This window comes from Helianthus annuus, chromosome 7 (assembly GCF_002127325.2).
Source record: "Helianthus annuus cultivar XRQ/B chromosome 7, HanXRQr2.0-SUNRISE, whole genome shotgun sequence".
Taxonomy (NCBI): Eukaryota; Viridiplantae; Streptophyta; class Magnoliopsida; order Asterales; family Asteraceae; genus Helianthus; species Helianthus annuus.
In genome coordinates, this window is record NC_035439.2 from 85,488,721 (window position 1) to 85,501,522 (window position 12,802).

At 35.0% G+C, this 12,802-nt stretch overlaps 1 long non-coding RNA gene across 1 annotated transcript; it reads right to left on the minus strand.

Moving 5' to 3' along the window:
- Positions 1–9,418: 9,418 nt before the first annotated feature.
- LOC118480574 lies at positions 9,419–12,466 on the minus strand. Its single transcript, XR_004863352.1, has 3 exons — positions 12,313–12,466; positions 11,421–11,508; positions 9,419–9,663 (listed from the first exon to the last, which is right to left on the minus strand). It is a non-coding gene; the product is annotated as an uncharacterized LOC118480574 (long non-coding RNA).
- Between the last annotated feature and the right edge of the window lie 336 nt (positions 12,467–12,802).

Consider the following 12,802-nt stretch of genomic DNA (forward strand, 5'->3'; position numbering starts at 1 on the left):
TTTCCATGTGTTCGGTTCTTGCACTTCGCTTGATCTTCATCCGGTACTCCTGACATTCACCTATGATCAAAACCAACTCGTAAGTTAGTTTTGATAGCTTAGAAACAAGTATAAACAAGTTCCATATTCAAATAAACGAAATAAAAAAAAATAAAAATTCAGATCTAAGTCTCTCGCGCCACGCGAGAGATTTCTTTAATTCGTTCACGGGCCGCGACAGGCCCCGTGTGTCGCGCCAGCATTCACTCATCCCCTCGCGTTCCGCGGGGGAGTCTGTTTTCCAGCGAGTCCATTCTCTGGACCTGCATATTTGCCCAACTCCATTTTTACAAGAATAAAAACTTCAAATTGCCATAACTTTTTATCTACAAGTCCGTTTTTCGTGATTCTTTTTCCCACGCGTCCGTAATTAAACTACGGATCCATTTATCACCTTGGTTTGCATAAAAATCTGAATTATAAGCTATTGGCTTATAAATCCTTTATATGATTATTCGACCCGTTTGACTATAACATCACACACTTGTTTCTAGTTAATCATAATTCATACACCAAAGTATTTAACTCGAAATCTTTATTTCAGATTGTAACTTTTGTGAATTACGCAATCAATACCCAAGTTAGGCGCGTAATTTGTTTTGACCCGTTTAGAGAATTTAAACTTTTAAGTTTAAATTTCGCTCATTCTTTTCACCCATCATTTTCCCAAATTTGAATTATCTACTTACATTTCACCACAACTATACTCGTGGTGGATTTAGTATATTTGACCAATTTTTTCGGATTCTACTCTTCGGTTGGTTGTTTTACGGAAAAGACCCGTTTATAGGCATTTGACCCAAAAAGGCTTATGTCTAAAATGTATAAAACTTACCAAACATTATTTATGTTGTTAAACAACTTCTGGCCAAATATCATGTCAAAACTCGATAGTTAAGACATCGAAATAATTTCTGCAAGTAACGGAACTGTTGCTGTCAACAACTAATTTATTGACAAAACATTCGTGAAAATCTCGTCGAACAACTTTAAAAAAATCTATAAAAATTACTAAACATCCTTTATGTTGTAAACAACCTTTTGGTCAAATATCGTGTCAAAACTCGATGGTTATGACCTCGAAATAATTTCTGCAAGTAACGGAACTGTTGCTGTCAACAACTAATTAATTGACAAAACATCCGCGAAAACCTCGTCCTACAACTTTATAAAAATATATAAAAATTACTAAACATCCTTTATGTTGTAAACCAACTTCTGGTCAAATATCGTGTCAAAACTCGATGGTTAACACCTCGAAATAATGTCTACAAGTAGCGGAACTGTTGCTGTCAACAAATAATTTATTGACAAAATATCCGCGAAAACCTTGTCGAACGAATTTAGAAAAATCTATTAAAATTAACAAACATACTTTATGTTGTAATTCTATTCTAAGATTTACTTACAGTTGTCAACACATGACTAATTTGCTATTTTACCCCTTTTTTTTACAACCATCATGGTTTTCATCACTTTCACTTGTTCCGACCCGTATCAAATTTCGTCGGAACATCACATTTAATCATTAACTTATCATATTCATAACCGTTGTAATTAATTAGGCATTCTACAAAAAAGGGTGTAAGCTTTACTTACCTTGCATCCATGCCACGCTTTTCTTTCCGTACTTGCTCCGTTTGACCCGCTTCATCCACAAGCTTCCATCTAGCTCGTTAGGCGTCAAACTATCATCATATTTCGTCAGGTGGTTAGTTTAGTCATTGTCAATCATGACTATTCCATCTTACGTATTTTCTATCAAAATTATCATTCGATCTTATTAATGGTCGGTTTGACTTTTAAAAATTCAATTGCCTATTAGTATATAAAATGCACATTTGAGTTTATCAACTAGTTTTGGCATTTCTCAAATCACCCGGTAGGCGTTCTTTTAAGCCACCGTTTAACAAATCTTTTAACCTAGTTCCATATATTTCCAATACTTCAACTATTTCAAATGATTACTAAATCTAACTTATTTATTCATTTTCACAAGAACTAAGGGTTCCCCTCTATTAGTGAGACCCATTTCATCAAATTATTTAGCATTCATCTGAACGCCTAATAAAATCAAGTTTTCCATATGAACAAGTATATGACACAATTTCATACATCTATTTACATGAATCAAAATTACCAAATTTTATCATAACATACTATAACCCATTTCAAGTCATGCCTAAGCTTTCATCCGAACTTATAATTTGTTCAAATATCTCGCTTCAACTATGAATTATCATGATTTTTAAACACCAATATATCCTCCTCCTCCTCACTATTTAGTCAAAACCCACTTATCTAAGTGTGGTAATCCATTCAAACACCTAGTCATGGCAATTTTACTTCAAATTTCTACTTAGGGTTTGTTCCTAAGCAATTATACTTCACTAATTCGGCCATAGTGTGACATCTGTGCTTGTGATATCATTTTACAAACTCTGAACAATACAATATTAATAAAACAGTGTGTTTTGATCCCAATGTTTGTCATTTATGTTTGGTTTTGTGCCCATGTTGATTTTTGATCGATTTTGAACTCTATATCATTTTCTGGAAAGTTATACGCAAACTGATGCGTAAACACGATCAGTTTAACGCGACAAACACTCCGGAACATCATCATAAACTTAACATACCTTAAATAACCTTTACATAACTTAGAAATAAGTTTTAAAGGCTTTGGTATGGCAAAAACAAGTTTATTCGCTCTCAAGGACTATTTGTGTCAACTTGCGAAAGTCTGCCGTTTCGTAAAGCAACGTACAGTCCGGAACTTGATCATAAGTTAAACATACCATAAATAACCTAAACATGGCTTAGAAATAAGCTTTGATAGGTTCGGTGTGCAAAAACATGCTTACATGATCTTACAGGGACTAAAAGTGTCAAAAACGACGTAAGTTTGCATTTTCGCGCATATCTTACGTTCTGGACACATCTGGACATCCAAAATTTTTGTACACACTAAAATATTTTTATTTTAGTGATCGGCATGCAAAAATTCCATTCGTCGTTTAATTTGGTTCATTTTCGCATCCGTTTGAGTTCCGTCGTAATTAACCGAACAACGTGACCGTAAGACCAAACGAACCGACATCCGAGATGTTTTCGAGCATATTTCAGGTCCCCTACACTTTAAGGACCTTGTGGAGCCTTGAAAATGACTTTACGGAGGTTAAAAACGTCAAAAACAAGCTTAAACACGTGCAGGGACCATTTCTGTCATTTTTGAAACTTTGCTGAATCAGACACATGGTAGCGTAGCGCGACCATCCCCTGCCTATTCCGTCGCGCTACGCGACGATCACATCTGGGCAGAAAGTTTGTTTTCAGCATCAGTTTGTAAATTCAGGGGCCAATCTTGCAATTTCTTTGTGTGGTAGCCAAGTTACCACCTCTCCAAGGCTTTGCACCTGCTCCTAACACTTGTATGGTTGTGATTCATTGCTTAATGGCTAAACAAACCACTTGTCATGATCTTGTTGATCACCAACAAGTATAAATAGTTGGCCAAACTCCTCAATTCTTTGCTCATTCCTCTCATTTCTCATCTCTTATCTGATTTGGGAGCTTTCTAATCTGCTTGGAACTTTATTCTTTGTAGAAAAGATAGCTAGGACCCTTTGTAAGTCTTCTTTCATGTTTGTTCTTTATGTTTAAGCAGAAAGTCAAACAGTTTGGCCAACAGTTTGACTTTCGGTTTTGACCATCAATTGGTCAAGTCAAAGTTCAATTGAACTTTGAAACGTGATTGTAATCACGATAGTTATAATCCTTCGCGGTTATAGCTGCTGATTTCCACTTTAGCTAGTTGTAGGGTCGAGTCAAAGTTTCGGTCAACATGCGTTTTAGCACGCATTTTGCAACGAAACTACTTTAGGGTATCAAAACACTTTGTTTTGATACCAAATCAGTAGGTTAGACATGTTTTGACATGTCTAACTCGACACTATTAGTTTGTGCTTGTTTAGGGTCGTAAGGTAAGCGGTCTAAACAACCGCTTAGACTTTCGAACCCGACCCGTTTGGTCGATCTTTAGGATCCGACCAAGCTTAGTTAGTGATCATAGTTTCATAGGGAATAACCACTGAGGTTATACCATATGATCACATAGGATTGGTTAGTCATATGCTTGTTAGCTTGTATGCCCATAGGAAATGACCAAAATGCCCTTTTGAAGCATAAATCCGTATTTTGACTATGTGAACATAATTTTGACATGTAATCTGATTTAGTAACATGTTTAGGGATAATTGGGCATGTAAGACTTGACATAGCACATAGTTAACCATCCGATCATAGTTTTACGCTAACGACGCCTTATAGTAGCTTATGTTACTATAATATGTCGAAACGGGTCAAAAGCACTTAGGTAGGCCTTCCAATCAGAATGTTGGGACTAATAAATCATACCATATGAGTTCAATTACTCATTTGATTTATAGAACCTCATTCTATCCTATCTCCCGATTTAGGAGCCGATTATTAACATAGTTACCTATACTAGGTGCCGGTTGATTTCCGTGACCCTTGGAACTTAAATTGGTCTTATTCTCAAGACTAATTAGCAATCCCAAGTGAGTACATAGTTCCCCTCTTTTACCGTTTTCATATATTTTGGGGTGATACACATGTACATACATGTTACTTTCGTGCATTTCATGATTTTATAAACATGCTACTTTCACCTAGTACATGTATAGTACATGCTTTCCATTGTGTTTTGCTATGTATGTCAAGCATGCTAGCACATTGATTTGTTACACATTTGTTGCATATGTTTACTTAGCATATGTAGCACATTGTTTTACATGACGTTTCTGCTATGTATGTTTACTGAGCATGCTAGCACATTGTTTTTACATGAACATTTCTACTAGGCATGTTTACTTAGCATTCCTAGTACATGGTTTTCACATGCTACGTTGGTTATGACATTTGGTATGTTCAATCGGGACAATAATACATTCATTAACATTAGCTACGCCGCTCGGACTTATGTAATGGTACCATAGGAATTGACAACTCCCGTTTCCGACTTCCTGGGTTTGTTTGGAAGTTGGGGATGACAGAATCCGACAACATAATTTAGATAAACCTTTAATTCGTTTAAGGGTTTGTCGCCACAGTCGCAAGGCTTGAATGTATGCGATTAACATTACTGCATAAATGTTTGTAATCATAAAGCATTGTTTTTCTGCAAAGCATAACATTTGATTTAAACTTAGGTTTATTCAAAAACTTGTTTTGTACATTTTCTATGGGGTTGAGTAACTTCTAGTTATTCACCATACATGACATTTGTTTTTACATTAGACATTATTACATAGTTAAGCAGATGATTTCCTACTTGCTATGCATTTCATTGGTTATACCTGATACACATGACATCGTACACGGTTTACACATACACATTTTAACATGGAACAAGACATTTTGGTTGGTTATCGATAAGTGACTTATGTAACGGGGCTATGTGTCATATGATAAAAGCATGGTGGATACGCCGCTAGTACTTCCTATAAATAAGTGCTTTTATGGTATTATACATCGTTGCGTTATATAAACCACTTGGGCAATACATGAAACATTTCATACATAAACATGACATTGTTTTACAAATTACATATTTTATACAAATTCACTTTTACTTGGTTATTCATTTAACCATGCATTATCATTTCATCATCATTTGATTTTCATTGATTTTCACATGGTTTTACAAAGGAAAACATTTTACAAGGTTCATGACTACATTTTATTAAACTCTCCTTTCAAATACAAGTCATGAATCTGCATAAACAAAACCTATGTATCTCACAGGCATTTTTATGCTGACGTACCTATTTTTACATGTGTTTCAGGTGCTAATGCATGATGATGCTTGTGCTTCACTTAGGCGGACTCGGGCCTTAGTGACTTAAAAGACAGTTATTATGTTAGTTTAGTTTGAACTCAAAGACAATGTAACTTTAAATTTTAATAATACATAACTTTATTTGCCATGGTTGTTGAAACAATAATTCTGTCGCTACTCACCTCCCCGGCGTTTCCGCCGCGGTTTGTTGTTTTACGCGGCCGGGGTGTGACACATAGCCTCTACGATTCTTACATAGATCACATCATGCAAAGTTAACTAATATTTACAACTTCATGAATGTCAAAAATTCGACATACCTTACGATCCCCTTGACTTGTTGATCGTTTATATACATTCAAATCCGAAATTGGCCTTCGATTGATCCTTCAATTTGAAGATTTGGTGGAGCTAGGGTTTTCACCCCTTTTTGTCTCCTGGATGTCGATCTAGAACACACACCCTTGTGTGTGTTTTAATTTTTTTTATATATGTTTTAATTAAAACATTTTCTTATTTATCCACCTTTAGCTTCTCATGTTTTGGTTTGTTATTATGTAGGCCGCAACCTACTTATTTCTAGTAACATTCCCTCTTATTAACTAGGTTAATTATTCCTAGTTAACTTGGTGGGTTCGTAGAAGTTATAACCCGTTTTTATTTTAAGTCCCGTTAACTCGGGCCTTTCACATACTTTGTTTTCTCAAAGTATTTATCCTCATTTTTAATTAACATCTAGTTTATTTATTCAAATCCTAATATTTACCGGGTTAATTTCTACCACTAACGGTATTTTACCCGTCATTACTATTAACGTGGTTTGATTACCAAACCCGTTTTGAGGGTGTTACAAATCTACCCCCCGTAAAGAGGTTTCGTCCCCGAAACCTTATTTACGTAGTTCTTTTAATTTTTAGACTAAAGGAACTTAGTTTCATTTTTATGATATTCATTCTTTCAGTGTCTTTTATGTGTAAGTCCTCACTGACCGAGGCTTTCACCTCTTATTTCTTATCCTTTGCACCTTTTTAACCAAGTCGTCACTTGATCACTTAGTCTCATCAGTTTGTTAACATATTTATCCCGCGCTTGTCTTATATTAACAAGCGCTTCGTATTTGTCAGGACATTTTCTTAACTTTGATTAGTTTTACCGGCTAGACCATTAGTCGCCGTCACTTCATACCCCGTCATCCGGGTATACTATTTTGCCATCTCGGGCCTTACGTGTGTGTAAGATTTTCTAAATCCCCTCATACTATTTATGTTTGTTAGAACGCTGGTTTTGACTAAAAATTAAATTTTTAGTTTACGTTTTCTCTGTCTTGCGTCTTTTTCTCTCATGTCTAGGAATTTTTTTTTGTCAAATTTTTATTCCTGAACGTTATTATTTTACATGGAGAACTGTAACCAGTTTTCCCACGCTTTACCCAAATAACCCATAGGTTCTTTCACTTAGTCCCGTAGACTATCTCTTTAGATTTACACTTTTTTTAAGGTGAGACCCTATAATGCGTTTCTTTCTACTTCTGACCCAAGGGTCTTTTGGCCTCATAGACCTCAACATTGCTTATAATTCCTGAAGGTTGTGATGATCCTCCTGAAGGCTGTGATGATCCCGTAGATTCATCTTTTACTCATGTCGTTCTAAAATATACTTTCGGTGTCAATGCACCCTTCTTAAGTTTAGAAATTATTTGTTTTCATTCTTGAGTTCTATGGACCTTGACCATAGTCTAAGGCTACATTTGTTTTCTTTCGAATTATTTTTCCAACTTTGTGACTTCTACCGTCATTTATACGTCGGTTTGTCCTACGCTTACCGTTACCCGGTTCTTACATATACTTCCTTATGACTCGTTACCCAGGTTCTTTTATCTCAACGTTTTTAGCTTTCCGGTTTCACCGGTTTGCGTTTTCCTTATTATATCAAGCGTCATTCCTTAATTAACTCATTTGACCCATTTTGGGTGAAATTTAATCACTTATGAGTGTCAAACTTCGTTCTTTAATCGACCCGTCCAACTTTGAAATAGTTGAACGAAATTTTCTAATTTTATGTTTGCAAGATTTCATCGTCTTTTAGTCATAAATCTCAATCCGAGTCTTTTGACCTTTAATTCACGTTCCCATCTCTTGGTTTACGCATACTTCTGAATCCCTACCCATCAATCGGGTATTTTACCGAATTCACTATTATTGCAACCCTTCCGGTATGCATTAAAATTTCGTTTTGATTTATTTGGTCGTCTTAGCGAATCTCATTGCTTTTATTCGACCAAGTCTTTTATTCCTTATTCTACCCCTTTGACTTGTCTGTGTGAATTTCATCACTTATGACAGTCAAACTTTATCACCCATGCCTTAGCATTCACATTAGTTAGTTTGCATTTTTATTTACTTTAATCTTTGTCCCTTCTCTCGGGCTCGTTATTCTAACGTAATACGCTTCCGTCATCCGACTTGTGTTTACGTTTACCATCAAACATCTTACTTATTTGATTCATTTGGGTACCATTTAAGTTAGTCCCATTCACCCCGCCCTTACTACATCAGACGTAAATGTGTCCGCTATAAAAAGTTCATGGTATCATATGCCACTACTTACTTGGCCAGAGTAAACGATCAACACATGATACACATGACTTTTTTATAGTTTTCACATCACGCCCTGTGTAAGTAATGCCTCTATTTATTTCAGATCTCTAATTTCATTTAGTAAAACTTTATTTAATTGCAAAACAACAATCACTAGTTTTACATTTGAAAATATAAAATGTTTTTCTTTTCTATCGAACTATTATATAATCACATTCGTTAATGTGATTGCTACCTTTCTCAATAACATTATATTGAGAGTTTTCCACTTGGATAATTACCCCTCGTCCAAGTTTCCATATGAACTAATCCTATTATTTCGTTGTTATTCATCACGTGAATAACACATGTTTATATTAAACTTCTCTTGGAAACATCATCCAAAATAGATATCCTATTTAGGTTTTATCAGATATATGCAACCGTCATTCCCTACGCATTTGTTGCATATTACTACCTATGCAATTCAATTTAAAAGCGTGCACCTGGTAATGCTTGCCCTAACGGGCTTCTCTTGCCGTTAACTATGTTCGCAATCATCACGCGATTTAGGTCCTCAATGAGTATGCTCAGCTTGTCATACCTCGGACCGTTCCACCGTCATATCCACAATTCGTTCAACTCTCATCATCTTCAGATGCGGTGTCCTTCAACTAAAAATTTACAAAAGTTAGTAATTTCGACATTAATAAACGCCCGTATTGTACTACAAGGCTTTTTACTGTACGTGTCAACGCACGTGATTTCGTTAACTATACCAATCATTTTCATAGGGGTAACGTGTATTACACGATAACCCTATGTGTTGTTCACAACACTTTAATCATACTAAACTATTAACATACATGTACTTACCGGATTTGCGATCAAGCCTCGAACCGAACACACTTTACTTTTTAACCATGAGCTCTGATTACCAACTTGTAACACCCTTGCTATTATTTTACGGTTTTCGTAGAATTTACGAAAATAAAAAGGTAATTATGATTACATATATATTAAAAACACGGTTGAACTAAAACTTTTACAATTTACAAAAATAATACTACATGATGTAATTGAGTTCGTCGTTTCAAAATAACGACGAGGCAACGTGCGGAAGCTTCTTTTCCATGTGTTCGGTTCTTGCACTTCGCTTGACCTTCATCCGGTACTCCTGACATTCACCTATGATCAAAACCAACTCGTAAGTTAGTTTTGATAGCTTAGAAACAAGTATAAACAAGTTCCATATTCAAATAAACGAAATAAAAAAAAATAAAAATTCAGATCTAAGTCTCTCGCGCCACGCGAGAGATTTCTTTAATTCGTTCACGGGCCGCGACAGGCCCCGTGTGTCGCGCCAGCATTCACTCATCCCCTCGCGTGCCGCGGGAGAGTCTGTTTTCCAGCGCGTCCATTCTCTAGACCTGCATATTTGCCCAACTCCATTTTTACAAGAATAAAAACTTCAAATTGCCATAACTTTTTATCTACAAGTCCGTTTTTCGTGATTCTTTTTCCCACGCGTCCGTAATTAAACTACGGATCCATTTATCACCTTGGTTTGCATAAAAATCTGAATTATAAGCTATTGGCTTATAAATCCTTTATATGATTATTCGACCCGTTTGACTATAACATCACACACTTGTTTCTAGTTAATCATAATTCATACACCAAAGTATTTAACTCAAAATCTTTATTTCAGATTGTCACTTTTGTGAATTACGCAATCAATACCCAAGTTAGGCGCGTAATTCGTTTTGACCCGTTTAGAGAATTTAAACTTTTAAGTTTAAATTTCGCTCATTCTTTTCACCCATCATTTTCCCAAATTTGAATTATCTACTTACATTTCACCACAACTATACTCGTGGTGGATTTAGTATATTTGACCAATTTTTTCGGATTCTACACTTCGGTTGGTTGTTTTACAGAAAAGACCCGTTTATAGGCATTTGACCCAAAAAGGCTTATGTCTAAAATGTATAAAACTTACCAAACATTATTTATGTTGTTAAACAACTTCTGGCCAAATATCATGTCAAAACTCGATAGTTAAGACATCGAAATAATTTCTGCAAGTAACGGAACTGTTGCTATCAACAACTAATTTATTGACAAAACATTCATGAAAATCTCGTCGAACAACTTTAAAAAAAATCTATAAAAATTACTAAACATCCTTTACGTTGTAAAACAACTTTTGGTCAAATATCGTGTCAAAACTCGATGGTTAAGACCTCGAAATAATTTCTGCAAGTAACGGAACTATTGCTGTCAAGAACTAATTTATTGACAAAAACATCCGCGAAAACCTCGTCAAACAACTTTACAAAAATCTATAAAAATTACTAAACATCCTTTATGTTGTAAACCAACTTCTGATCAAATATCGTGTCAAAACTCGATGGTTAAGACCTCGAAATAATGTCTGCAAGTAGCGGAACTGTTGCTGTCAACAACTAATTAATTGACAAAACATCCACGAAAACCTCGTCATACAACTTTATAAAAATCAATAAAAATTACTAAACATCCTTTATGTTGTAAACCAACTTCTAGTCAAATATCGTGTCAAAACTCGATGGTTAAGACCTCTGAAATAATGTCTACAAGTAGCGGAACTGTTGCTGTCAACAAATAATTTATTGACAAAATATCCGCGAAAACCTTGTCGAACGACTTTAGAAAAATCTATTAAAATTACCAAACATACTTTATGTTGTAATTCTATTCTAAGATTTACTTACAGTTGTTAACACGTGACTAATTTGCTATTTTACCCCTTTTTTTACAACCATCATGGTTTTCATCACTTTCACTTGTTCCGACCCGTATCAAATTTCGTCGGAACATCACATTTAATCATTAACTTATCATATTCATAACCCTTGTAATTAATTAGGCATTCTACAAAAAAGGGTGTAAGCTTTACTTACCTTGCATCCATGCCACGTTTTCTTTCCGTACTTGCTCCGTTTGACCCGCTTCATCCACAAGCTTCCATCTAGCTCGTTAGGCGTCAAACTATCATCATATTTCGTAAGGTGGTTAGTTTAGTCATTGTCAATCATGACTATTCCATCTTACGTATTTTCTATCAAAATTATCATTCGATCTTATTAATGGTCGGTTTGACTTTTAAAAAGTCAATTGCCTATTAGTATATAAAATGCACATTTGAGTTTATCAACTAGTTTTTGCATTTCTCAAATCACCCGGTAGGCGTTCTTTTAAGCCACCGTTTAACAAATCTTTTAACCTGGTTCCATATATTTCCAATACTTCAACTAGTTCAAATGATTACTAAATCTAACTTATTTATTCATTTTCACAAGAACTAAGGGTTCCCCTCTATTAGTGAGAACAATTTCATCAAATTATTTAGCATTTATCCGAACGCCTAATAAAATCAAGTTTTCCATATGAACAAGTATATGACACAATTTCATACATCTATTTACATGAATCAAAATTACCAAATTTTATTATAACATACTATAACCCATTTCAAGTCAAGCATAAGCTTTCATCCGAACTTATAATTTGTTCAAATATCTCGCTTCAACTATGAATTATCATGATTTTTAAACACCAATATATCCTCCTCCTCCTCCTCCTCACTATTTAGTCAAAACCCACTTATCTAAGTGTGGTAATCCATTCAAACACCTAGTCATGGCAATTTTACGTCAAATTTCTACTTAGGGTTTGTTCCTAAGCAATTATACTTCACTAATTCGGCCATAGCCTCTACGATTCTTACATAGATCACATCATGCAAAGTTAACTAATTTTTACAACTTCATGAATGTCAAAAATTCGACATACCTGACGATCCCCTTGACTTGGTGATCGTTTATATACATTCAAATCCGAAATTGGCCTTCGATTGATCCTTCAATTTGAAGATTTGGTGGAGCTAGGGTTTTCACCCCTTTTTGTCTCCTGGAGGTCGATCTAGAACACACACCCTTGTGTGTGTTTTAATTTTTTTATATATGTTTTAATTAAAACATTTTCCTATTTATCCACCTTTAGCCCCTCATGTTTTGGTTTGTTATTATGTAGGCCGCAACCTACTTATTTCTAGTAACATTCCCTCTTATTAACTAGGTTAATTATTCCTAGTTAACTTGGTGGGTTCGTGGAAGTTATAACCCGTTTTATTTTAAGTCCCGTTAACTCGGGCCTTTCACATACTTTGTTTTCTCAAAGTATTTATCCTCCTTTTTAATTAACATCAAGTTTATTTATTCAAATCCTAATATTTACCGGGTTACTTTTTACCACTAATGGTATTTTACCCGTCATTACTATT